The sequence below is a fragment of the Macaca mulatta genome, chromosome 20 (genome assembly GCF_049350105.2).
Source record: "Macaca mulatta isolate MMU2019108-1 chromosome 20, T2T-MMU8v2.0, whole genome shotgun sequence".
NCBI lineage: Eukaryota > Metazoa > Chordata > Mammalia > Primates > Cercopithecidae > Macaca > Macaca mulatta.
This window is the reverse complement of record NC_133425.1, coordinates 65,994,375-66,020,892: the sequence shown is the minus strand read 5'-3', so window position 1 is coordinate 66,020,892 and position 26,518 is coordinate 65,994,375. Positions and strand designations below refer to the sequence as shown.

The following is a 26,518-nucleotide window of genomic DNA, read 5'->3' as shown; positions in this document are numbered from 1 at the left end:
AGCGCTTCATCCTGCCGAGGCAGCTCTAAGGAAACCACATAGAAAAGTCTCGGTATTATCCCACCAAGGACTGGGGAACTGCAGTTCTTATCCCCCAACTCCCTTTATGTCCCTTCCTGCTTTGGGGTTGCCCGTGAGGGCATTCAATTTCTGGCACCTCACGTTGTCTTGTGCTTGGGCTGTGCTATGTCCCTGGCCCAGAGACATCCCATAGACTAAGAGACAGAGACCTTGGAGAGAGGCTATAGGCAGCCTGGAACTGCCCACTTCAACTACAGGTGAGCTGAGACAGGGGCCAGAGGGCTTTGGGATGAGGCATTTACTGCGTCTGCCATGACCCCATTTGCTGAAGACTCTCTCTGAGTCAACTCCAGTGTGAGATGCTTTGCGTGAGCTATCTCATGCAATGTTCAAACCAACACTTCGACATTATCATGAGCTCCATCTTACAGATGAGGAAACTGGGTCTCTGGCCCAAGTAAGTGGGGTACAGCCAGATCCTGAGCTCGGTTCTGCTTCACTCACCCATGGACCTAGGTATCACATAGCTTACTAAGGTGGATCGCTCACCAATTGCAAAGCCGATGCTCCCCAGCATCACGGGAACCACAAAAGGACCGCAGAGGTGACCTTTGCTTGGAGTCAATCACAATCGCATACAAAGCCAAGGTGGGGTTTCTCCCCAATATTTCAGGCTTGGTGCTTCTTAGTTTGACGACTGACAATAACAGGCTTAAAGACCAGTGTTTTCTTCTCTTTAGTACTAATCCTCATGGTACTTAATACTTTGCAGTTGTGATAGTTAATAAGCATGTTTAATAGGAAGGTATAGTGGACACCTATCATTTTTCTGGGCATCTGATACACCCATTCTCCCTCCCAAATGCACTCTGATCTCCGAAGATAATTGTATCCCCTCCATTGGTTAGGCTTGCTGAGAAGGTGGGTTTAGGTGCCTCACTGTCATTTGAGAATTGGCAGCGTTTTGGTCCTTCCCAGAGGTGGGCCTGTGGCCTAAGCTTGACCAAGCCAATGTCCTCTCAAAGGACTTTGCATCTTGAACACAAGAACAGTGAGAACATGGTGAGTCTTTCATCAGAGCAGCAACGAGGTCCGGCCAGACAGGCCATTCTCCCTAGCATTGGGTGCCAGGCTTCCTTCTTCATACCTCCAGCCCTCGGAGCTCCCTTCTCCTGCCCCTCCCTAAACCTGGTCTTCTTGTCTCTGGTTGATGCTTTTTGTTCTTCTTTTCCTCCCAATAAATCCCCTTTTGTTAAAAAGCCCAGAGTTCGTTTTGACATGTGTAACAAAGAGCCATAACCAATACAGACAATAGAAAACCTGATGGTGAAATCTACAGCATCCACATCACCCTCTGAAGTCAAGATTTAAACAATGCAGCCAGGTGGGGTGGCTCACGCCTGTAATCCCAGTACTTTGGGAGGCCAACGCAGGCCCCTGAGGTCAGGAGTTCAAGACCAGCCTGGCCAACAGGACAAAACCCCGTCTCTACCAAAAATACAAAACAATTAACTGAGCGTGGTGTCTTGTGCCTATAATCCCAGCTATTTGGTAGGCTGAGGGAGGTGAATTGCTTGAATCTGGGAGGCAGAGGTTGCAGTGAAACAAGATCACACCACTGCACTCCAGCCTGGGAAACAGAGCAGGATTCCGTCTCAAAAAAAAAAAAAAAAAAAAGATTTAAACAATGCAAGAGTTGCTGAGTGGCATTCCCACAGTTTCCCTCTGTCCGCCTCTGAAAGTATGCAAAACTCACCTGGCCTTAAGGGCAACTCCTTAGATACTGCAAAAAAACCTAAGCATATTAACTGAAATTTTTTCACTTAAATGTAAAGGCTATCCCAGTGCAAATAGTACTAAGTGTACACTGAAGGGTTTCTTTCTTTCTTTCTTTTTTTAATGAGCAGCTTTTCCTTCTTGCCCTGCCATATTGCCAAGCTCCATGTTTTTATTTCAATACTCTGCATGATCAATTTATAATCTAAAGGCTTTAAAGCAGCTATTGATCTGCTTTTTAAAATCGCATTTTTATTCTTCCTCATGATTTCATAATCTTCTTTATACCATTTCCTTGCCTTGGAACTTGTCCCCTTCAAAACTGGTAAATGTTGTCCTGTTCAATTTAAATTAGGACGAAAGGGTCCAGTGTTCCGGCGGGATTTGTCCAGGTCACTGTTCTTTAAGAATATGTCACGTTAACCTCCCCAGTAGCTAGTCATGTTTACAACACTCTTTTAAAAACCTTATCCTGGGCAAGGCACACATAAATTGTACAGCTTTGGAAACACAGTTGGGAGCGGAGCTGCAAATTCATGGTAGAGCGACCTACAGGGTGTTTTAGAAAAGACAGCATTTTAAATACGACTCATGAATAAGCAAACAGCCCCGACCACCCAAATCAACTTGAAGAGTAAACACAGAGGGAATGTTTAGCTAAATTTTAGATGCCATTTGATGAAGGAAAAGGGCTAAAACTTATCAGCTGAGAATGAATTATGTCAATACCACAAACGCTAAGCAACTGCAGAGAACTGTCTTCAAGCAAAAGTTACGCAGGCAAAAGGCTAACTGTTTATGCACCACAGATAAAATACACTCCACTACAAAGGGATTGCCCATGCAAAAGAGAGCTGGAGAAATGCTTTAGAAAATGCAGGATATACATACATAACTTATTTGTGTATTTGCATGACTATATTTAAGGATTATCATGGGAAAGAAATAGGCGCTTACATATATACTGGGACAGAAAAAAAAAAATTAGGCAGCTTTTAACTTGTTTCTATCTGTAAGTTCTGGTATGTGACCTAGTGAAGCCCACTACCTCAATATAAGCTGTGGAGATAACAGTATTCAAGATGTATAAGATTTAGAGAGAAACCAAAAGGAACTTCATAATATTTAACCAGGCTTCCTGTTTATTTAGAGGGAGGTGGCCGGGCGCGGTGGCTCAAGCCTGTAATCCCAGCACTTTGGGAGGCCGAGACGGGCGGATCACGAGGTCAGGAGATCGAGACCATCCTGGCCGACACGGTGAAACCCCGTCTCTACTAAAAAATACAAAAAACTAGCCGGGCGAGGAGGCGGGCGCCTGTAGTCCCAGCTACTCGGGAGGCTGAGGCAGGAGAATGGCGTCAACTCGGGAGGCGGAGCTTGCAGTGAGCTGAGATCCGGCCACTGCACTCCAGCCTGGGTGACAGAGCAAGACTCCGTCTCAAAAAATAAAATAAAATAAAATAAAAATAAAAATAGAGGGAGGTAGCATTCTCTTGCTTTAGCAAGTTTCTTACAGACAGGGATTAAGTCTCTTACATGTGGAATCTTGGGGCCCTAGGACAAAGATTGGAACAAAGCAGTTGCTCAATAAACATTCATTTCATTCAGTCCAATTCTCCTGTATCTTCTCTCAGTGTCAAGCCTGTAACTGGGAATAAAGTAGTTTAATAAAGCTTCTTGAATCTCTAGAAAATAAAACATTTGACTCTATTGAGCTATTTTTGAATACAGAGTATACATAGGAAGGTCAAAATTTCATCGTTTCCATCTCCCTCACTAGAAACCTAGTTATATGTCATCTTTAGGGACACAGAAAGATAGGTCCCTCATAATCAATGTATATACAATCGAGGTTTGCTGTTTGCATTTTGTGCAATTCAGGGACCTTGAGAGAATCTCGAGGTTCTGGGCATTGGACAAGCCATCCAAGTTATGTATTCCATCTCAACTAGCAAGCCGAAGGCAATGGCAGTAACAAAGCATTGCCTCCAGCCAACCCTGGGAATCCCGAACCGTCCCTCCCCACAGTGTCACGTGCCATGCATCTGTTCAGTCCTACGAGAGCAGACAAGCTTCAAGGAGAGAGAAACCAAAACGAGGGCAGAAGGAGGAAAAAACCAAGCAGCTTCACACTAGTCCACGTCAACGCTCAAAATAATCCCCTTTTTTTTAAGGAACTGAGGAATAGCCAGACAAGCGCCCATTATTCTTTCTGTATTGCTTGGACAAGACTTGACTAGGAAAATGGCATTTGCCATTTGAGAGCACACTCCTCTGCCTTTTCTTTGCTCAAAAAGTCACTCAGAGGAAAGTACATTCTGAGCTCTAGTCCCCAGTTCAAATTAAGTTCAAAGTCATTTCAGGACTGTGGAAGTGTTGAAGTTTGTTATGGGACCTGGCGGGCAGCACCTGCTCTCCCTGTATTAGCTAGATCTGAGCACGAACATCAGCAGGTATCAGGCAGCAACTCAGGCGTGGGTGGAAGAAAGATACATAAATACCTCCCTGCTTTCTTCTTAAAACCTTTCCTTACATTTAGATCACCACAAAACCAACAATGATGCAACGGGCAGTTGTGTGTTTTTTTTTAATCTGAATCATGTTTTGCATTGACTCAACAATTCACAAATCAATACCACTGCTAGACTCTCATGACCATATCATACGTACCGGGGGCTGTAGATTGCAACAAAGCCGTGTAACAGAGACTTTCCTGGGTCAAACAGATGAGAATGGGTATCCCAAATCAATAGTGTTTACGAGTTGTAATTGTTTACTTATTGACACAAATTTACATACAGCTACTTAGTGGGTTGAGTTTGGCACAGCACATGGTGCTCAATTACACTGGATTTTAGCCCTCATGTCGCATCCGGACTGGAAAGCAAGCAATGCTGGAAAGTTGTGCACCAGGAATGAGCAGCCTATTAAGATCTGAAAAGCTGTCATCCACACTGAAAGGACTTGCGTCAGCCACTGAGGATATATTTTAAACCGCCTGTCCGCAAGAAAACTTTAATAACGCAGCCTTGCTCTAATGTCTTGTGAGAGGAGAGGCAATTTTACTTCTTCTATTAACCCAACGTGATTACAATGGCTTATTTCATGGAATATTAAGTTCAAATTTTGCTCCCTGGGAGGACAATAAAAAAGAGAGGAGAGAGAGAGAGAGAAAGAGAGAGAGAGAGAGAGCGCTTATGACTTTACCCGAAATAGCCACAGGACCACAGCCCCTTGGTGCTTTGAATGCATCCAAGCAGTCATCTCCCATAATTCGCTAATGGTGAAATAAATTAGTGACCAAATAATAACCTGAAAAGATGACATCAAGATGGAAAGCAAATGTTTATCTTTTGCAAAGGACAGCATAACAAAGCTTATGGCAGTCTCTCATCAATCCCTCTTAAAAAAAAAAAAAATCAAGTTCCTATTAGATACCTCTGGTGGTAGTTGTTTCATAGTGAGACCATAGTTAGACTTGCTAACAAAATAAATAATCACCTTGAAAAGCAACAAGCAGACACAGAGCCACCTGAACTATATAGATGCTTATGGAAATGAAACTGGGCTTCCTCTTAATAATTCCCAATGAGACATCCTCCCTGAATATTATTTTGAAGAGTAATTGTACTGATGAAAAATGGCAGGTTCACCATAATGAAGGTCACCAAGTATTTTTTATAGGTCTAACTGTAAGACTGTACACCTAGTTTGCAATCAATATTCACATTTTGAATTGTAAGTGAATGATTCGTTGGAATGTGAACCCTAATTAGTGACCCAATAATCTCAAAAGCCATAGGCATTCTTCACTTGATTCCCAAAAGCCATGACCAACACTTATTCTGAATGGCTTTCATTCTCCAATATGGCTGCTGTCCTCCAATCACTCTCCATATAAAAGAGAGAACATCCTTTATTATTATTATTTTTTTTTGAGACAATCTCATTTTGTTGCCCAGGCTGGAGTAAAATGGTGTGATCTTGGCTCACTGCAGCCTCCACCTCCCAGGCTCTTAGCCTCCCCAGTAGCCAGGATTACAGGTGCCTGCCACCATGCTCAGTTAATTTTGTTATTTTTTTATTATTATTATTTCTAGTAGACACGGGGCTTCACCATGTTGGCCAAGCTGGTCTCGAACTCCTGGCCTCAGGTGACCAGCCTGCCTCAGCCTCCTAAATTGCTGGGATTACAGGCATGAGCCACTGCCAGGCCAGGAGATCTTTTCTTAATATCAGGAGACAAAGTTCATTTTCCTTGGTTCTGCATGTCCTCTGAATAGTACATGAATAGCTGGACAGTTATCTTTAAAAAACTTAATTCACACCTTTCATGGTATGAAACTCTCTCTCCATCTGGGGCTTCCATAAACAAGGTTAATTTCATGGAATGGAAACCATAACTTGGTTAGCTACTCTGGTGGTAGTGGTGGGTGGTGGTGGGTGATGGTTGTGGGTGATGGTGGATGGTGGTGGGTGGTGGGTGGTGGTGAGTGGTGGTGGGTGGTGGTGATGGTGGTGGTGGTGGGTGGTGTGGTGGTGGTGGGTGGAGGTAGTGGTGGTAATGGTGGTGGTGGATGGTGGTGGGTGGTGGTGGTGGGTGGTGGTGGTGGTGGTGGTGGATGGTGGTGGGTGGTGGGTGGTGGTGGGTGGTGGTAGTGGTACTGGTGGGTGGTGGGTGGTGGTAGTGGTGGTGGGTGGTGGGTGGTGGTAGTGGTGGTGGTGGTGGTGGTGGATGGTGGTGGATGGCGGTGGATGGTGGTAGTGGTGGTAGTGGATGGTGGTGGATGGTGGTGGGTGGTGGTAGTGATGGTGGTGGATGGTGGTGGCTGGTGGGTGGTGGTGGTGGATGGTGGTGGGTGGTGGTAGTGAGTGGTAGTGGTGGGTGGTGGTAGTGGTGGTGGTAGATGGTGGTGGATGGTGATGGATGGTGGTGGATGGTGGTAGTGGTGGTGGTGGATGGTGGTGGGTGGTGGCATTGGTGGTGGTGGATGGTGGTAGTGGTGGGTGGTGGGTAGTGATGGATGGTGGTGGATGGTGGTGGGTGGTAGCGGGTGGCGGGTGGTGGTGGGTGGTGGTGGGTGGTGGTGGTGGGTGGTGGTGGGTGGTGGGTGGTGGTGGTGGTGGTAACCAAATTAGCCAGGTCTGCAGCAGCAAATCTTATCTGAAAAGCAACGAGTTCATCAACTACAAAACAAGACTCTTAGATCCATGGAAAACACAAATAGAGAAAATCCTCCCACTCATTTTATATGTGTTTCTTTATCCTAAGTGGCATATTAAGCTAAAACGAAGTATAGTGAGCTCACACCAATGGCTCAGAAATGACACATTCCCTTATGGATGTGATTTATCACTGTTTTTACTTTTTACAGCGAAAAAAAAAAAAACGCGTTTACCTTTAACATTTTTATTTGAGAAATGCAAATGGTAGATGGCATCATAACCATAAGCCAACAAACCTAAGGAATGTTGAAAGTTAAACATACACGGAAATTGTGCTATGACTCTTTAGAAAGGAAAAAAATTGCATATGAATCAAATAATGCTGATTTTCACTCTCTCTTTAGAGGAGTTCCCCGTTTGTGGCTCACGTGACAAAATAATCTGATAAGAGGAGCAAGGCTAAATGGCAAACGGCAAACATCCCCACCTGATGTATTTCCCTAGCCCTGACCTTCAGATAAAAATCGTACAGAAATCTGCAAAAGCTCCAAATATGCAGCACTGCATGCCTCCAACATTTTCAGACACAACAGTCAGGAAGGGGAAAAAAATTAAAAAGAAAAAAAAAAAAGAAACAAAGGTATTGCTACTGAAAACAGCCTTTTCTCTTCAATATCTCGGGATTAGGGTCAGATGAATGCAATAGCTGCCTACGCCATTTCTTCCTCTGTCTGTGAACATTCATATACAGGCACATATGTAATCTACATATGTGTGTGTCTATCATTTTTATGTGTATGTGTACCCAGTATCAAGTGTGTGGGGAGTTCACATAAGATATATTATATACATACTGTGTGCATATTTAGGAAGAAAAAAGACTTCAAACGGTAAAAATTTATTGCACTGTGAAATTAGCTAAAATTATGACAACTGTAAGAAAAAAAATTATACGGGCAAAATTTGGGTCTGGTGGAAGAATTCTTTGATGTCTGGATTCCAATTTAACCCCCGACTGAGTTCTAAGAATCAAATGAACAAAGTATATCATACACCCCAAGTCTGCCTGTCAGCACTAGTCATCATTTTTTATTTTATTCTTTCCAGCTGCATGTATTTACAAGACTCTGTTCTGACATTTCCTCCCCTCTGAATGTACACACTCACTGCTACGGGCAGTTGCCAAATACATTTGTAAAACAGTTCAACCCTCTGTTTGTTTATTCATTATGCCTCTCTATCAGTCTCGATAAATATGTATCACCCTAATTTTTTACATTTGCTATTACATCAAATCTTTGTATATTTGACTCACCTGTTTGTGTTTGAATATACACCACCCACGTTTAAAAAGTATCTCAATTACACACGGAAAAGAAAACTGAATATTCACCTACAAAAATTCACATATATCCTGCCTTACTGTTTAGGGTGGATTAAAGAATTTTTTTAAAGATGAGGATTACAATGATATAGATTTCAAAACATCCCTGGGCATACAAATACTATGTTATTCCTATTGTGATCTGTAATAGCAATGGCATATAACTCTGAACATATCCACAAATGGGTATTTTATATACATACAGTTGGCAACAGAGGCAGCTGTATATTCACCACACTGAAGAACAGTGAAATCTCAACTGCCAGTATATGCTGCATACAGAAAGAACTTTTCCCGGGTATATGGCTGTTAAGTGAGCTAAGACTCCGAATACATTAAGGCAGTTATAAATGTTTAAAATGTTAATAATAAATCTAGGTTGTTTAAGGAGGACTTCCAAATAACATAAAATATTTAGTTTCCCCCACCCAACCCATAAAAAGATAAGATTTATCACAAAATGTTTGAGGAATAATCAGCCATTTTTGGCTAATATATTTTAATATTTATACACATGACACATGCTGAATATAAATGATACATCGTGATTTCCCATAGTGTATGGAATTTATACAATTAACTGCAAGATCCAATGGCTTCAAGGCACGTAAGGTGCAAACACAGTTACAAGGTTTTGCTGATTATTGTTATAAATCTTATCAAGCATAAAGGTATTAAAGTATATTCTGTTTACACCATTCATTCTAAAATACAGCATATAAAAATATTATTATTTCTTATTAAAAGATTTATATTTTTCTGGCTTTTTTCTTTTATGAGGTAAATTTATTTACCAGTATTCAAAAAATACTTTCTATTTTTCCACTTCCAAATATGTGTTTGAAATATACCCTGAGATTCAATATCAATTTTCTAGTTATTTCTCAAGGGTTATATTTGTTCATAATAATAGCAGCAAACATTCTGGCATTATTCATTTGGTTTCTCCAAAGTGCTTAAATTTAAAAAGAATCAAATAACAAAAGCATGATGAACCGGATTGCTTATTTTACACACATCTGATAGCCAGATACATATGTATGCTGTTATGCATGTATATTTCTGGCACACCATTAATCATCAATGACAAAATCATGTTATCAATCCACCTACACCAAACATTAAATATTTTAATACTCATATAAATGGCATCAAAAATATACACATGATTTTGCTTTTTAAATTAAGAGACTTTGGTCCTTAATGGAGATATTTTTCACTGGGCCTTTCCATTCCTTCTTAGCCATAGTAATATTTAAATATACGTGTACATAAAAATCTGCAATAAATTGTACAACACGCCCCCAAACCATCCAGTGTCTGAATTTTTTAAAAGGAGCTAAAGCCACAGCGTATGAAATGTGAAATGGAAACATCCCAGTCTCTGCATGCGTGATCCTGGGGTTGTCCACCCGTTAGTAAAGAGGAACTGAATTCTGCATCTGTTTATCAAATCAGCTTTATGTTTCTGGAATGAGTTCCTGCTGCTGAGCCTGAATTTGTAGACAGTCATGAAAAAAATATCCTCTAAGACTGATCTAGCTCAAAACCAAACCTCTGGACAGACACGTAAGTTTTATCACACCCATGTACACCTAGGCAGCTAAAGGATATGTTAACATGATGAACATCTGTATGCATGCAGAGACAGGCTAATAGATTTAATACATTTACTGTATTCAGGCCATACACATATTAAATGTCATGCCTAGGTGTCAGTGATAAGATCCACATACGGGGCATATGTGTATATGTTTGTGTCCTATCAGTAATATATATTAATTTGTATGTTTACATTAGCTAAAGTACATTGTCACTTTTCTCTTTTGCTTTTTGCTAAAATAAGTCTGGAAATCAAAAGGAAGGAAATACTTGAGTATAGAAAGAGTTCCTTTTATCAACTCCCCAGTCGGATATGTGGGGTAGGAATTCATTAACATGAGCTTTTTTTCCCTACTCATTTGTTAAAACCAGAATGCTGGAAAGAACTAGAAAGGACTGCATTTCTCTTACTTTTCTTAACCATGTAAAACAACCCCCTAGAAGAGGTCCAGAATGAGCTTTGTTTCTTGTTTCAAATGGGTCTAATGTCCTTTCTCTGCCACCCTCACACACAGACACAAAACCCACCATGTGGGTTCACGGTCCATGTCTGGCTCCCATGCAGAGTTGTACATTTGCAAACACATCTTAAATATTGTGAAGCTAATTTGGACTTACTAAAACATCTATGATACGAGTGAGAAATCATGCTAAATACGAGCCCTGGTAACTTTATTTTTAATGATGACTTTCAAAAAAAAAAAAAAAACAACAAGGTAAGGGAGAGAGATCAGCAGGGTGAATGTAAAAATTGTTAATCTTAAATTTCTACAAACCCAAGTGTCAGAGTAAGCATGTATGGTGCATCAAGCATAACAAAAAGAAACGAGGTGGTTGGGTTCGGGGGGTTGTGGGGGGGGGGGTGTCCCAGGCACTTGCTTCCTTGAATCCCTCTGAATACATTTCACAATTCATCAGTTTTTGTCTTTCCTGCCACGAATGAGGACAATCAGACCAGACACCCATTAGATTTTTCATGCAATTTTTTTTTCTTGTTCATGACATGTTGGCAGGGAGGATGGCAATTCTGAAATCTTACCAAATGAGAAAAATGTCAGAAGCTGAACTGACAGCTAGTGGTTACTATGGTGATTGGTGATATTGAAAAAATAAAATAAAATAAGACTCAGTTAATTCAAAAGGAATCAAGTTGGGTATTTTTAAGCCAGTTGATACAGATGAAAACTTAATCCTGATATTGGGACATTATCTTTTTGAGCTAACAGCCAAACACACCATTTAGCTTAAATAATAACTAAATACACAGCTCATAATCTTGTGATTAAAAATAATAGAAAGAAACAGTATTGATAAATGGAAGTCAAATATTATTACCAAATGACTATCAGGGAAATATAGATTATATTCAGTGGAAAGAGGATTTTGTTCGAAGGAAAATAATTAAAGTTTCAGCAAAATATTTTTAAAAAGAGAACATGGAAGCCTCACAGATAAAAAGGATTCTTCAGGGACAACACAGATTCTATTAAAACAAAGACACACACAAACATGGTGATTTCATCTTCAAAGTCCAACTCCCCCCAAAGAAGAAAATCCATTTCAATTCTAATTGTTAATATATTCAATCTCTTTATTTTAAAAAGATATTTAACAGAGAAAGCTTCATCATGACATTTTTAGAAATATATATACATATATGTCTTCTCCATACCATCATTTCTCTTTTTGGTTGAAACGCAGTGTAATATTCTGACTACTCAAAGTGAGGGGCCCTCACTTTATACTAAGCAAAATAATAGTAATAATAATAAAGTACATATTGGTACCTTTTTCTAACATCAGGCAATGACAACTCTTGCTGGTTCAATCGATTAGTGCTATTATTTTTAGGTTTAAGGGGTTTAAATGAAGGAAACAGAATATAATGAAAATCATATTTATAATTCACCAAAAATTATGCAATTGTTCATCCCACAGGTAATACACATGCAACCGAGAGGTGATTACTTTTTATAAAGATAGTTTGAAAACAGTTAATAAAGAAGATGCAGTTTGTTAGGGGTTCAGCCAAGAAGAACATATTGTATCTGAAAAATCTTTGACACAGAGTAAAACTTTTTTAAGCCTTCTCTTCACAATGACACTAAAATGGTATAAGCATAATGGATTAATAGGAAACGTAGACTTAGAAAGACCAGAAACAGCTCTCATTTTGAAACGGTTGCATATCTTATCCATATGCCATACTCCCAGATCTAGTCTATATTTTTTTCATTTGATATAGGGATATTAAATTATCTACTGTTTCTTTTTTTTCTTTTTCTTAAGTCAAATCTTTTGAGAGTTACAGGTAACTAGCGAAAACAAGATTCTTATTTATAACCTCAAGCTAGTATTTAATGCAAGAGGGAGGGGGGACATCATCAAGGAAGCTGCTCAGAAGAAAAAAAAAAAATAAGTCTTATTGGTTCAAGGAAGCTCTTCTCCACTGGACAGACTGCAATGCCATCTACTGGAAAAGTGAAGTTCAACGTCACTTGAAACAGCAGAGCTAGTTTAAAAGGCTGATAGATGTAACTGAAAAGACATCCAGTCCTACATCCTTCACTGTTCAAAAAAGATAAGATATATATATATATTGTTGTGGAAACATCAGTTCCTATTATAGATCATTATGTTCTTCCTCTGAGATCTCCTCCCAGCATTTTGCTTCTTAATTTCCAGCGAAAGCCTCTCTTTGTTAGCTTCTTCCAACTACTCTTGAGGACCAAGTTAACAACACCCAGAAAAATAATCACCAGCAGCGAGCGACCTTGGGGTCCTCTTCTGCAATCTCGAGCTTGTGATTTTTCACAAGCAGTTTGTGTTAGCATTTGCTCTGCAAAAGGGTTTTTTTTTTCCCCCCCCTAAAATCACAATAGGAAAGACTACCATCGTGGTCAGGAGCAGGTGGGGAAAAAAAAAAAAAAGCAGACACAGATCAAGCCCCCGGCTTCATAAGCACAAAGTCTTTTTTTATATGTTCTTATGCGGTATGGGATGGAGAATCTAAGGTCCCTTTTAAGAATAAGAATTCACCGAGGTTTTGCAAGCCGTTCCCACATTTCCACCGGCGTGTCCTTTGCTCTTTTGCACTTTTCCCCTTCATTCTGGTTGGTTTGCCCTGTGATTTTTAAAAGTGGGAAATGGGAAGGAGGTAGGATCACCATTTCCCACTCTCTAGATGAAGCGATTCCAGTTAAGGCAGGCAATATTTAAGAAGCAAGAAGGGACTATCGCTGTAATTAAATAAGAATTTGTTTTCACTAGTACTAGCAAAAAGAGAGTAAGTTCCTGCCTAAAAGCTGCTGCCAATATTTTACATGTATAGGTATAAGCGTAAGTAAACAGCAGGGATTCTCAGCCTCCACAGTGTTGACATTTGGGGCCAGATAATTACTGTAGGACGGTGAGCAGTGTCCCTGGCTTCTACCCACTACTTGCCACTGGCGTGCCCACCTGCACGCGCATGCACTCACACACACACACACTCACACACACACTCCCACACACACAGTTATAGCAATCAACAAGGTCTCCAGACATTATCAGATGTCCCCTGGGGAAGGAGGGGGGCAAAATTACCCCCTACTGATAACAATTGTTATAGGATCCTAATTTCAATTTTATATACATTAGTTCTCACGAGTCTCTATCTGGCTTTAATTCATGGTGGTGTGTGAAACAACATTTTTAAAGGAACTAAGAACATGGTGGAATCGGTGTGAATGGGAGAGTCACAATCTCCATTCTACACGTTCCATTACTTCAGGGCTGATGAGCGTTCCTGACCTTTCCAAAAGGCTCCCTTGAAAGTTCTCCGGGGGAAACAAAAGGGAGAGTTTGACTTATGGATGGTCGTTGTCAGATTTGCCCCCAAAAGCTAGGGAAAATTTTTGCCATCAAAATGAAATCTTCAGGCAAGCAGAGACGTTTAGATGCGGATGGGAGAGAGGGCTGGGGAGCTATTTTATTCAAAGTGTTTAAATTAAGAGGCTTCACTATTCGAAGGCAAATAATAAACTGAAAAATAGGTCATCTTTAAATGGGAACTCTTTTTTTTTCCCTATAACAGGAAATCTGAACAGGAAAGTACAACATTTTAATTTCTGGATTTGACATAATTTGAAACTTCAATGTGGAGCTTTTAAAATGTATCACTCTGTAAGAAAAGATGAGATTGGGATGAAAGAAGAGAAGGCAGAGTCTGGGGAGACACAGGCCTTATATTCAAGAGGGCTAGTGAAGTTAAAATTTTAGTCAAGTTCAGGCTTAGAGCAGTGTAGCTCTGTGTTAACCTGAAATACTTCTATCTAGGAGTAAAATCTCTCAAGTCTCATCCCAAAAGGTGTGTGCAGTCTCCGTTTAAATGTCTCCAACATAACACAAAAAAATTTTGCAGTAACTGATCTGCTGTATTAGATGTGCCTGGTCTATTTATCTCCATTGCTTTTTAACATCTACCAAGAATATCAAAGTTTGCTTGATGGGAAGTTTTCAGTCGGACAGTAATCTTTCCAAAATACAATGAAAAATGTAAACAACATGTCTCTGCACCCCTTATTTACCAACCCTCTGATGATACAGGCGAGAACAATACGAACACATTTTTAACACTTGACATTTTCTAATATTCTGAAATCTTACTTTTCCATGTCACAGGCAAAGAGTATGTGGCATTGGGAAGGAACTGAATACAAAGTACTACATCCGCCCTTCAAATATGCAGTCCCTGGTAGCACCTTCTGTAAGACTGGTGGCTTTTGTGGAGTGTTTCTTTCTTTAAATGAGCTGGACCACACATACTCACTCATTCAGGATAAGTCTATAGATGAACTGTCTCTGTATTTTTAAAGAAACTCAGCTTGTGCGGTCCGCTGATATCTCAGAGAAACAAGGAACCATTTTCACATAATGGATGGGGCTGCAGTGCGGAGCAGACAAGCCCCCCTGGAAAGAATCTGGTCTGTCACGACATGCAAGAGAATTCTCTTATGTTTCTGCATCAGGTTTCCCTAAACTAAGCTGAATTTCCAGGGCAGTATTCATGGATTACGTCATATTGGACCCAGGAAGGTTTGAAGGTTTGCTGGTGATGATCACACACACACACACACACACACACACACACACACACACACTCTCTCTCTCTCTCTCTCTCTCTCTCCCCCCCCTCCCCTTGGAGTCCAAAGAGAAAGTGTCTATAGCTTCACTGTTCCATTTTTATCTGTTTAGGAAATATTGATGATATTAACCACACTTTTAACTGTCAGCATCTTGATATATGCTGGATATTTGCTAGGGTTCCCACTACTTAGTTGGTGCCTTTTAAAAATATATATGTGTGTGTGTGTATATATATACATATACATATATATTTTTTACATGGGGGATGGGGTGTGTGTGTGTGTGTGTGCGTATGTGTGTATAAAGTTAAAAAAGAAGCTGGCTACTATCTGCTAAGATTGTCCAAGAGTGTGTATCTAAAGGATTTTCTTTCTGTTCTCTGCAGATATTACCTGAGCAGTGTCCCCTAAAATCGCTAGCACCCGGTGACCTGCCTCACAGCTTCCCTCCAGTTTCCTTGCCTTTCCTTGATATAGAGGGATTTCTGTGCAGAAAACGCTCGTGGAATCTGCCGTCTCTTAGTCTCTTAACTTTTATCGTCAGTTGCTAAATTAGCTAATGATTAATTAGTTAATGTTTTCAAAGCACTTTGAAGATGAAAGGCACCGCTAAGTGCTAAGTGTAAAACGGCATTAGTAATTCCACTCGGCAAAGACTAATTAGCTTTTAAAAAAATGTTCCCCCCAAACTGATCAATAATGTTTCTGGTATTACAGTAGGACTGTTTGTCCCACAGATCAGTAAGACCCACCTCACGTTTTAAGGCTTTTATGCCCCGAGACACGCAGAAATCCCGACTGAGGTTTATTGCTTGGTAACCTCTTGGCTTTCAATGTGGCTGGAGTTGGACTAGTGATGTCATCTATACAAAACGCAGCATTTTTGCTGTCAAAAAAGCTTTAAAGGATTATTTAACAAAGCTAAAAGTAAAGAACTAAACTCTAGGAAAGTGGTACAGAAACATGATCAGTGAACTTATATTTAAGAAGAATTAAGCTTTTAAAGTTTTTTTTTTTTTCCATCTCTAAAAAGCTCTTTAGCGGTGGTTCTCCAGGTGGCCTCTGAATTTATTGTGAGATTTCACTTTGATGGCTATGAGTCCTCATGGGGACTATTATGTCAATAATTTCTACAGCAACATTTTATTCCAGGTACAGAAATGACTTAGAAGATAGAGCCAGGGTCTGGAAATTCCAGGATCCTACTTTAAATTACCCACACCAACCACGATTGAATGAAAAAAGATTAGCTTTCACCCATTTTCCCCTTTCCAGCCAGATTCTTAATGTACAGACCTTTTCTTAAGCTTCTTGGGTGCCAAGTGTCCCGAAAATACTACTCAAAAAAAGTTCAGCATTTATTCCATCCGCTTTCAAAGACTTAAATAATGTAAAGTTAACGGGAATCATGAAGCCAAAACAGGCAACTTTGCAAGAGGAAGCTGGTGGGTCATTTGTTCCCTTGGCACAAACATACTTGTCCCTGCTGTCTACCAGTGGGCCTTGGTTATAAACACTGGGGATTTGGGTTTTTTTTAAATGCCTGAGATTATTATTTTTAGTCAAGCTTTTTAAAAAAAACATAGTCTTTCACATCAAAAAAAAACTACATGTCTTCTATCAGCTTAAGGCTGAGATATGTGTGGTTTGTTTTTTGGTTGTTGTTTTTCTTTTTTTTAAGGTGGGCAATTTCAGAATGATATTAAGATGCTGATTTTTTAGAACATCGAGAAAACATTATTAATATGTCATTCAAAATATGCAGTATTAACACATGAAACTCTACATACATAACAAACTGCAGAGACAGCTCAGCTTAGAAAATACAAAGTTCAGCTAAACAAAAGGAATTTGATGTGTGGCAGCGCACGTTCTCTGTGTATTCTGTTACTCTAGGAATGAGTTTAGCTGGAGCACAAACACAGTAGCACATAAGCCATATATATGTGTGTGTGTGTGTGTGTGTATATGAATATGTATTTAAAATGTGGACATGATATATACATACAATCACACACACGCACAATGCAACCACATCAATAAGTTACTAAAGATAACAATGACATGTGCACACATTCTCAGAACTTAAGGTTTGCTGCCAACCTCAGTACCAGCCTTTCTTCCACGCACCAAAATATATCTGCCAGAAAGGCACAGTAATAATCACTTGAAAACAAACAAACAAAAAAACGTGTTCTGGAAAAGTGTGGCCAGCTACTAGATGATTCCTTTGGGATCTCCTAAGTGAAGATTTTTTTTTTTAAAGGGCACCTGAAATAAGAAATAATTTGCACATAGCTATAACCTAGCCCCTATAAAAACTAAAGATAAACAGGAGTTAGAAGGACAAGAAGGCGGTCAAGTCAAGGGCGCCTCTTATTACCAAGGTCTCCATAAGTGAGTGGGACACGAAGTACAGGAAAAGAGAAGGGGACCCGTTTGGGGAAAGCTACAGTGTTGATCAGCAGAAGTTACTTTGGAAATTTCAGGGATTATTTGAGATTGTTATCTAAATCAAGTTCCCTTCTGAATTTCTTTTTCTTTCTGATAATTGAACAAGTATTAAACTGTATCAGGCTGTCACAGCTGTCCCAATACATGAGCCACACATAGAGTAACAGCTTTCGTTACACATTTTTGTGAAGTAGTTTCCAGCACACTGTGATCAGAGCTTGCATATTTTTATACTACTCACATATTGAAAATAAACCCAACATTTTAGATTATTTTTCTCATCGTGTATCAGGCCTGTATGGTTTGTGGAAGACAAAGGGGCAATTATGATTTTGTACCTACTGATCTGAATACAACACCTTGTTTTATTTTTGTATATTATGCTCAGTGTTTCGGTTAAAAAAAGAAGTTGGTTATGTGGGTCAATAAAGAAGCCCTGAAAAACTGCAGCTTAACTGAATTATTATCCATGGACCAAATGCTAATGCAATTTTTTCCACTTTCAGGACATCTTTATGACAACATATCAAATACCCAAATCTTATAGGAGTGTGGAGGCCATGCCATGTGACTTGGTTGGAGCTGTTAACAAAAGAAACATGGAAAAATCATGCAGTTTAGACTTTTAATTAAACTGTTTGTTTTGGATTCAAAAGCACTTGTTCACTCAGCCCTGAGTACCAATGGTGCTTCCAACCACAGGTGACTATTCCCGAAATGACCACGGTTCACAGCTTCAGTGGTTGCTTTCAGAAAGAGTCTTTATTTGCAAAACACAGACATTCCGAAATGCCTTTATTTAAACTGTAATAAAGAGACTATGCTTTGGAAACACTCTACAAAGAATAAGAATCTTTCTGCCTAAGTAAAAATGACTGCGTTTATCTGAATAGTTTTTGAATTAAATATCCACATGCTATTGTTTCAGAAACAATAAAAGTAATGATAGTCGTCTATTGTTTACTGTCCTCTTCCCAGAATTAGAACTTAATTAGCTGCAAATGCCTTATCTTTTCCAAGTCAGCATGATGCACATGTTACCTAAATTTTGCCTCCTGTTGTTCAAGCCCTCTAAATTAGTAGATTCAAAATTAGCCAGTTATAGCAATGCTTTTCACTTTAAATTTTAATAATAAACGGAGACATCCCTTTTCTCTCCCCCCACCCAGACCCTCCCTCTTTTCTGAAAACTGAAGGCTGCTGCTGAAAGGATTGAAAATCTGGAAAGAGTTTGGGGTGGACTGGCCAACCCCCTTTCATTTCCTTCAGATGTTTACAATCTAGCACCTTTCTGAAGACAAAGATGGGGAGAAAACCTATTTTTCCCTTTGACTGAAGGTTGAGACAGGGGGGTATTAAAAACTGATCAATGTAATTTTTTTCTCAGAAGTATTTGCACATCTGTGAAATAATGTAATTTGTTTTTTAAAAACTTTTTATATGACATTCATGATTATAGCCTGATCTGGAGAATTATTCAAATATAAAATTAAATGTTCAAAAACTAGCTGCGCTGTGGATGGCTGAGCTTATCCCAGCTGTGCATTATACTTATGTAATTCTATTAGAAGTATCAAAATGAGCCCTTCTAGATCTCACTGAATCTCTGAAAGGGGGAAGTAGTATTTTCCAAGAAAGTGTGATGATCTACTTCTTTTTGTTTGTTTCATTTTTCCATGGATAAGCCTCCAGGGGTCTAAAGATGCTCCACCGAATGGTTCAAAAACAATAACAAAAAAGGTAATGGGAGAAGGGCTACTGGATAATAATGAAAACGTTCCGCAAAGTAGATTGTATTTTATTATCACAGGGTTTGGGAAAATCTGTGACTTAAAAGGAGGTTACAAACCTTAAAAGTAAATTCTGCTGTTTCAGTGAAATAGCTGGAGATATAATATGAGCCATGTGCAATTTCCCCTTCGCTGGCCTGTGAAACAAGTCACTTTCACTCCCAGACCCTGATGCACCCGCCCCCATCAAAAAGCAGTAAGTACCCCCCCGAATGAGGAAAATTTGCCCTCCAAATGTAGTTTATAAAAACAAACTTTCCCTGACCAAATATTAGAGCGAAGTTTTCCTTTCCATCCATGTGCCTGTATACTGTCACCTCTGAATACATCTGCCTATAGGGAGGAATTCAATGTAATATTCATCAAATTCAAATTCATCCTGAACCTTACACAATCCATTCAAGGTAACAAATCGTCAATGACTTTTAAAATAATTGGAGCCCAGAAAATAAAAGACTATGAAATCTGTTTGAAGTTACAGATTGAAACCCACACCTCAAATTCTGTTACTTCCTTTTTTAAGAAACAAAATGCATTTCTAAAGCATTTATTATAAATTAAATATTTTTTAAAATACACCAGAATTCGTTTATGGATTAATATTACCAAATTTTAAGGAGGAAGAAAAACACAATTCCCATTATTCGAGGACACAAGTTAACAGTCAGATGACCTCAAAAAAGCTTACATTCGAAAGAAAGGGATCTGCGGTTACCGTTTTTAAACACGGGAGCAAAACAAGGGCGAAGATATTGTTTCTGCTGCCTAAGACAGACGGACTTTAATAACACTTAACAGAATGATGCACATAATAATCTCAGAAAGCACTTCTTATGCCTCATCCATCATGCCGAGGAGAAAATGAAGCCTTCGACAGCATTAGGAATTATTCTAGATTTTGTCAGTAATTCGCAGCTCCTCTGTAGTATCACAACACAAATGTGCATGTGAGCGACACTGACCATTAATCTAGAGAGTTTTTTTCGCCTCACAACGGCGTGCGGAGAATGTATCAATTGTTTCGCGGAGAAATGGCACATGCAAAGCCACACAAAATAAAACAAGAAAAATCAGGGAAATGTATGGGGAGATAAACAAACAGTGTATTAAGAAATAAAATTGTTGCTATCACTGTGAAAGAAATCAACACAGTGTCCTTAGCAACTGGGTTAGGTGAATTGGAAACTATAAATGTCCTGGCTGAAGGACCAGTCTGTCACTGATTAAAAGTTTCTATAAAGTTGCAACATACTGTCTGCATCCTTAATAAGCCCTTAGGTGATGAGAAAATGATGGGTTTCCCCTCCTCTCTGGCATGCAAAAAGATCCACCTTCTGCCTTCAGTCAAAAATCAAAATGGTCACCTGAGTTGTTTGTTTCACTCACTGTAAAGTTCTCCTTTCAAAAAAAAGGAGATTGGGGAATGGTAAGGATTAATAAAATTGGGAGATGCTAAGGATTAATATACTCTAAGGATTATAAAATAAATGAATAAAATCTCAGCTTATTCACAGAGATCTCTAGCTTTGACAGCGTGTTGGTGGCAAAGCAAATTTGAACTCCCAGCCCTCGAGATAAAACAAACGAGAGGTTTTGGCAGCATCTTCCTCAAAATGAACTCTGGTCTTAATAGCATGGTGACCATTCTAAAATGGCCTGTGCGCTAAAGAAAAAGGTTTATAAATATTTGCAAAACAAACTCTTAAAACATTCCTCTGAGTCTACTCCAAATCGATTTCTATACATGTTCCATAAAGATGAAAGCTAACTGGATGTCTGGTTTATGATAGATTAAAACGGTTTAACTTCCAAAATGATGTACTCCACACAGATGTGTTTCTGTGAAGTTCTGTGAACTACACCACAGCAACAACAAAAAAATCAGGCTCTTGTCAGATGGAATGAAGTGAAGGCTTCTTTAGAGTAGATGAATTGGATCGGGGCCAGGAAGAAACAAACAAACAAACAAAATACACAGGTGAGAAAAGGTAAACACACTAATAAATAATAAGTTGGAAGTTTTCTAAAGTAACACACATGTTTTTCTTTGTTAATAAAGTATGTTGGGTAACTTAAAACAGCCCAAAACCACTTAGAAATTCGTGTTCAATGTACACAGAGTTCTATCTCATTTTCAACACTCAAAACAGGAATTTAAAAAAAACAAACAAACAAACAAACAAACTTTTACACCTCTTTGGAATGATGAGCAAATTTCAAGAGAAGATATAAGTGTTAAGTCCTCAACTTAGGTTGGCCTATTGGACCCACTCCCAGCTGAGAGGAACAGTTTATTATTCCCAAGTAACAAACTCAGCAGCAAGATAAAAACAGCTCCCAGGAAGTGGATGCAACGGGCCCCTCCTCTCCATCTGCATCAGCCTACCTCCATCTTCCGCTCCCGACCGCAAGCTATAAAGCTCCAATGTCACCAGGAGCATCACCGAGGCCTGGCAATGGACAGGTATTTATACTGAGTAATGCTCACGTCAGGAATGACTAAAACCAGGTTAGAAATTGAGGTTTTCACAAAATAATGAAGAGGAAATGTCATGCTAGCAGCGGTAACGGCATAAATTGTGCTCATTCATTCATTATCCTTTTTCCCTCCCCTCCCCCCACGGAAACATAATTTTTATTTTTCAAATCTAACATGCTTGCGAGGGAATATGGCTTTTGCCATAGTTGTTGCTCTCTCGAAGCCCAAGATGAGAGACAAAGATGATTTGTAAAGATTAAAAAAAAAAATAGTAATAATAATAAAGATGGGAGTGGGAACACATTTCTTCTAGATTTCAATTCAAGGAGAAAGGTAAATAGGATTTCCCAAACAAAATTACCTGGAGCTTTAACTTTTACTTTATCTAATTGAACTACAGAGAAAATACCAGTTAAAAATGTCACCTGCTCCAGAGTGAATACACTGCTCCTAGCACTGGAACTGGAGGAGGGAAAAGAAAAATGTTTACATTTCAATTGTTCAGATGCCGATTCTGAAAACGATAACAAAAGAATACTCAAGAAGATACTTCTGTAGGCAGCTTTCTGAGTGGATGGCTGGGCTGGAGGCTGTGATGCGGGGGCTAATTGTAAGCAGAAACAATTCAGGGAGGCTGAGGTCCACCTTGGAGGTCTAGTTAAGGTGCAGACAGATTTCAGGCTAAAAAAACCGGGAAGGATCCCTGTTCCCCCAACGCCCACCCTCCTCCCCCCGACAAAAAAAAAAATCCTGTAAACCTCTGCTGTCTGGCAGCAAGCCCGCATACTCTCCAGTGCTGAGATAAAGACCCAATCTGCTCATCAAACACCTCCAGGCTCCACCATCTAATAGAAACAAATTGGCAATGACTGCCCAAGCTAGTAACACAGGCCCACTGATTTGTAGATTGATACGGATGCCTAATGATCCCCTTGGGCAGATCAATAGTAACAATCCTCATCCCTGCCTTTCTTCTTTATTGGCATAGAAGACTAAGGCAAGGAGAAAGCGGGTCTTAGAAGAGGCCACAGTGCTACCTGGGGACAGATCCGGAATAAGGATACAGGTGTGGCTGTGCAGGAAGGCAGCCACGCCAGACCCACACTCCAGAACTTTCCACTGACTGTCTCGATTCATTCCATGTTTTTGGCAGGCAAAGGGTGTAAGAATAGGACACGATATGCTTTTCTATTAATAGTATCCATGCACAGCGTTGAGACCCAGCCTAGAGTCAGCACAGCTGCCTTCATCTGGGAAGGGGAAGAAAAATAATGCAAGCCCCAGTGCATCTCCGAGAGGATGAACTTGGTGGACAGAAAATGCCAGCGATGTGATGACAGGGAATGGAAAAAGGTGAACAAACATGGGAAGTTGCATCTTAGGAAAACTTAGGGTGAAGTACCTGTGATCGAAGAGGGGCAATAATGATCCGCATTGTTTTAAATATCATCAAGAGGAGGCAGGTGGATGTATGCGCTGTTGTTTAAACATGCTTAAAACACCCACTGCCTCCCAGACCCCAGTGGATGGGTTAATTCTCACACACAGGAGCTATTCTCTGCGCCCTCACCCTTCTCCTGAGTGCAGGTTTTCTTGAAGTTGACAGCGGCTCACTCTTCTACTGACTCTTCTCCTTTCTGTAGGCCAATCCCACCCCCACCCCCAGAGCCAGGGCTTATTTTCCATTTGTGTATTATTCTTGTGAATAAAATTATCCAATTAGGAAATCCATTTAAAGTCCTTAACAATAACAGGGAAAAACTAATGGAGTTGCTTTGGATTTTCTTTTTCAATAAATTAATGTTAGTGATGTTCTGTGGATTCTTAAGTGCTCATTTATATCATCAGGGTTATTGCACACATAACAATTAGTCCTAAATTTCTATACTGATTTGTCTATACTCTAGGAAGTCCATTCTCCCAAAGAAGCAGTAGACAAGACTCATATCAGAAGAAAACTTACTGGCAGGCAGAGCGAATTTGACTTCTAAAATAAATAAATCTACGACATCTAAAAACCTTTGTACTTTGTTGTTATATTTTTTTCTTGTAATTATAAGAGTATTAAAAAAAAAAAACCTCTCCCTTCTTCCCCTTTTACAACAACTCTATGCACATTTGCAGGTGTTGCATACAAAATAGCCAAAAGGGGCGGGGTGGGGGGCAGCGAATGTTCCATTTTTACTCCTGCATTCAGACCTGCAGCTAGCCGCCTGAGAATTTGCTTTGTTCAGCAATCAGTCTGGTTTGGTTTTGTTATTAAAAAGAGATAACACTGAATGCCAGAGATGAAATTGCATTTTCTTTATTGTCAACGGTAGAAACCTTTGCCACCCAACCGATCTAGGGAAAGATTTCGTTTTTTAATTTTTTGTCATAATAAAAATGTTTTTAATCTGGTCCCCCCTTTTTTTCTTTTGCATACTCAAACACAGAACTGAAGCTACAATGAAAAGCCTTGGTATCCCAGCCCACTGCGTAATATCACAAATTAGTCATCTTCTCTTTCCTGTACGTTACATCGTCCTATTTAAATAAAAGCAAACGTGGAGCGGTGTTAAATTTTGACAGTAAAGGGTTTGCACTGATGGACCAAATAATCACGTGCGCTAGAGCTCCGGCACTGACCACTTAAAATTCAAATTTCACACTAACGGTAAGTGTAATCATCGCAATCAGCATCACCACCACCACCATCACCATCATCACAATAAAGAGATGCATTCTGTGAGCTGGTGACATCAATCAACTGTGTGGTGCAGATCAGAAGCGGCGCTCCCCTCTCGCTCTCTCACTCCGTCTGTCTTGCTGGCTTCCCCCTACCCCACCTCACCGCTCCACCCCCCCAACCTCACCCCCGCTCAGAGAAGTGATCACATTTAATTCATTGCATCATTATGTCATCTCCATACTAATCTCTGCCCTCACACCTCTGCCACTTTGACATGCAAATGAGCTAGAAAAAAGCCACACATTAATATAAAAAAGTCACAGCAATCATGTCATGATTTCCTGCCTCCCAGCCCCACAACACTCCCTCCAATCCCCACCTCTCCCCCCAGCTCTCTTTCCAGCACGCTGTGCTGGTGATCACAAGAAACAACAGCAATCTGTTGAAGATCAGACGCTAAGACAGGGAGGTGGGGAGAAAGATACACACATACACGTGTCAGCAACGCGGCCCAGGCAGTCCTATTTGCATATTCACATGAGTTCCGTTCTCAGATTGCTTAAGCAGGGAAGAAGTTAGGTAGCTCCCCCACCCTTCTACCCTCCCCGATCCATAAAGAAATAGCTACTGAGAAGGAAGGAGAGGGGGAGAGAGGACATATGAATGTAAAGGGAAAGAGAGAGAATATGAAAAGGGAGGGGGCATGGAGAGAGAGAAAGACACACGCAGAAAGAGACAGAAGGAAGAAAAGAGAAGAAAAGAAAAGCTGTCCACATCTACCTTACCTCAGCTAGCTTGCTTTCTGTTGCTCTTAAAAGGAATTCCCTGTGGTTCCTTTAGAATTTTTGAGAACCATCCTTCAGGGTTTTTAGTTCTCTCTCTCTCTCTCTCTCTCTCTCTCACTCTCTCTCTCTCTCTTCCTCCTCCTCTTTCTGTGTTGTGACTGGGTTTATAAAAAAAAAAATAAAAAAGACAACTCCATGTTAAGCTAGCAGTCAAGGAAGCATCATGAAGTCCAGGGCTACGGGGGGAGGGAAGAAAGGAGGAGGGTCACAGCTTAATGCTTTACAAAGGAGAACCTGGAGTCTCTGTTTTAAAACATCCCTCTCACATGCAATGACTGACAAAGACAAAAATGTATGTACTTATATGTATACACAGAGACATATGTATGTTTTCACCAGTAAGCCAGATGTCGAAAATGTTAAGATTGTGGTGCAAGCAAATGTAGAAAAATTATGAGTCATTCTGAAAACCCCATTGCGGATCCACTTTGCTGCTCCCTGATTGCAGAGGGGGCCAGGCAACCAGCTACGGGCTTTATTTGCTGAATCACATTTGTGGCAATACCTGGGTAATAAGGGACTGACTCGAGATGGGGTTTCAGCTACTGCCATGAATTTCCCAGCTTTGATCAGTTTTCACCAGTACTTTTGTGGTAATGAAAATGTGTGAACATGTCCACGAATTTTCTGGCTTTCTTGTTCTTGCAACAACTTAAAAAAAAAAAAAAAGGAAGAAAAAGAAAAATTGCAATTAAATATATATATGCAAGCTGATGTCACAAATAATAGCTCTCTCTACATATTCCTTATGAAGTACACTTGGTATGGATTTAAAACATAGAATGATTGGTGCAAAATGCACCTTATTTTCTAGTGGCCTACTGTATAATATTATTCTAATTGACTTTATTAGCTCCGGTGAAATGTTACTGTCCCTCCAAGGAACCTGCCTTCGAAGACAAGCAAGATGCTGCAACACTGATGAACAGCAGCTGATTCAAAGAAATTAAGTGATGGTCTGTTAAGTGAAAGGAATAAAAACATTTTCCAACTACAATGAATGGCATAGAGTTTAATTCCATTTCTCAACCTGTTCATTTCAACTAGCAAAGACACAAAGGCATCCGATGGGCTAAGAAACTCTAATAGGAATATAATTCTAAAACCTGGCCAGACGGATACATTTACAAATTGGTTTTGAATCCTAAACTTGAATAGTAGGAAGCATGTTTCACTGTAAAAGAGGGAAGAAAAACATTTTTAT

General features: G+C 39.9%; 1 protein-coding gene across 1 annotated transcript in view; it reads right to left on the bottom strand.

Annotated features, from left to right (window-relative positions):
• The window catches only part of ZFHX3 (zinc finger homeobox 3), a 1,113,461-nt gene extending 1,087,916 nt beyond the window's left edge, over nucleotides 1-25,545 (bottom strand). Inside the window, exon 1 of the mRNA XM_077984470.1 lies at nucleotides 25,255-25,545. The gene's annotated coding sequence lies outside the window, so the exon portion shown is untranslated. The remainder of the gene's footprint in view (nucleotides 1-25,254) is intronic.
• Nucleotides 25,546-26,518: the final 973 nt, after the last annotated feature.